General features: G+C 38.7%; 1 non-coding gene across 1 annotated transcript; it reads left to right on the forward strand.

The window, feature by feature from the left end:
- Window positions 1–639: 639 nt before the first annotated feature.
- LOC114172935 lies at window positions 640–746 on the forward strand. Its single transcript, XR_003602420.1, has one exon. It is a non-coding gene; the product is annotated as a small nucleolar RNA R71 (small nucleolar RNA).
- Window positions 747–2483: the final 1737 nt, after the last annotated feature.

The raw sequence follows: 2483 nt of genomic DNA on the forward strand, positions 1-2483 counted from the left end.
CTGTATATTTCTGATTAGTCAAGAAGCTTGCATAAACTTTTCTAAAGTATCCTCCAGTTTAGATGTTCTGTCATGCACCGAAGGATAATGTTGTTGTTGTTGTTGATAAGGAGGTTGTCTGTTTGAAGGACCAGCATCTTGCTTCCATCCAAAGTTCTGATTTGGATTGTTTCTCCACCCCTGTGAAAAGTTGTTATTGTTGGAGAAATTTCCTGGTCTTCCTTGGTTGCTCACATATTGAACTTCTCCTTGTGAGCTACTCTGATAAGAACAATGACCATTTGGATGATCTCCTCCACAGAAGTCACATCTCATGGGTTGTTGACTAGGAGAAGATTGCACAACTTGCAACTGCTCTGGTAATTTAGACATTTGCTTCGTCAGTGCTTCAATCTGTTGAGTCAGAATCTTATTCTGAGCTAAAATCGCATCTGTAGTACTAAGATCAAGCACTCCTTCCTCTGAACAATTTGCCTATTATGCTGAGCTTGATGATCTGTGGATGCTAATGCCTCAATGATTCTTGTTGCTTGCTCCGCATCTACACTCATCATTGTTCCACCTGCTGCTGCATCTAATATCATCTTGGTGTCAGGCCTCAGACCATTACAGAATATGTTCAACTGAGCAATATCCTCAAATCCGTGATTTGGGCATTTCCTCAATAAGGAATTGAACCGCTCCCAAGCTTCACAGAATGGCTCATCTGGTCCTTGCCTAAACGTCGAAATATCAGCTTTGGCTTTGATGTAGCGAGATGGTGGAAAGAATCTGTTCAAAAATTTCTCCTCAACATCCTTCCAGCTATTCAAACTCTGATTTGGATGTGACTTAAGCCATTCCTTTGCTTTACCTGCCAAAGAAAAAGGAAACAACCGCATGTATACATGCTCAAGATCTCCTTCTTGAAAGCCCATGGTTCCTATCATTCAAAGAATGTAGAGAGATGAGTGTATGGATCTTCATTATCCATTCCAGTGAATTGATGAGAACTAATCAAGCTGAGGAAAGCTGGCTTCATCTCTAGAGTTTTAGTGGTGGATGGTATTGCTATGCTAGAAAAATATCTCGGTCCTTGTTGCATAGCATAGTCTCCAAGTGTCTTCCTGGCTGGAGCTGGTCTTTAATTCTCCATGTTTTCTGATTGAGGTGTGATTGAAGTACTGGAAGATTCTTCACTTGTCTTTCCTTGCTTCTTTTTGCTTTTGCCTCTGTTCCTTCTAGCTGTCTTTTCTATCTCCGGGTCAAATGCTAATCGATCTTCAGGAACCTGACCTCTTAAGAGCATAAATCAAATAGCTCAAGCAAGGATTAGTACAAAGGGAAAATTTAATAAGCTATCTAATAAAGAAAAAAAATATATACAAAGCTGGATGAGATAACTAGAAATTTCAAAAGAACACCGTTCCCCGGCAACGGCGCCAAAAATACTTGTTGGCCTTTTGGCAAGCGTACCAAAAGTCAACTGTAGTATAATGATTTAAAGTAGGAGTGTCGAACCCACGAGGAACGGATTCAGTTAAAATAACTAATTATCTCAATCAGCATATATATACAAAGATTTAATTTGATTTGACATTACTATTGCATGAAATTAATATAGTAAAAGCAGAAAAGTTTAGAAAAATACAGTAAAAGAAACTGGGATTGAATTTCATCTATCTCCCTTGTTTGTAATCTGGATGAATATAATATATAACATCTGAAAATACCAATATTGATGCACACTCAAAAATCATTTATACCGATCCCTCGCGTATAAAATTCATAAGATTAGTTTCCTGAATATTGATTCCTCACATATTCAACAAACTATCCAACATTACGGTCGAGTGTTAAAAGCAATTGATATATTGAGATCTATTCCTAGCATCACAGTATATCAAGTATCATTGTTCAAATCAGATTTTCAGAAATACTTTCCAGTCAGATCTAAAAATCAAAATCAAAACATCTATTGATCAAATAGAAGTAAGCATTAAGAGCAAAACAATAATACCAATACTGAGTAAAACAGAAATGCTATATATAAATATCACCAGATTACATCCAAGTTCGAGTAGATTACATTCAATCCCAAAGGAGAAGATTAGCCACTCATGGTAGCCAACAAAATCCTATGAGCTAAGAAGAAGAAGAAGAAGAAAATGAGAAACTGTAATGCTCCTGGTAGCAGCTCTGCAGCACGAACGTCTTCTTCTCCAAAAATTCCAAGCTAAAAAATCACCTTCTGATGCATGAAGAATATATACCCACGAAGTCTCGCTCAAGCTACCTAAGTCTCGCTTGAGCGAGACAGCATTCTTCATCCCAAAGAAAGCCTCTCGCTTGGGCGAGATGTGCTGAAGCCAACATCTCGCTTAGGCGAGCAAGAGTACTTCAAGCTGAAGAAAGGATCTCGCTTAGGCGAGATTGGCAGCATCTGAACTCGCTTGGGCGAGAATGGCGGCAAAGGAAGGTCTTCACTACACGAGCGCTCGCTT

The sequence above is a fragment of the Vigna unguiculata genome, unplaced genomic scaffold (genome assembly GCF_004118075.2).
Source record: "Vigna unguiculata cultivar IT97K-499-35 unplaced genomic scaffold, ASM411807v1 contig_708, whole genome shotgun sequence".
Taxonomy (NCBI): Eukaryota; Viridiplantae; Streptophyta; class Magnoliopsida; order Fabales; family Fabaceae; genus Vigna; species Vigna unguiculata.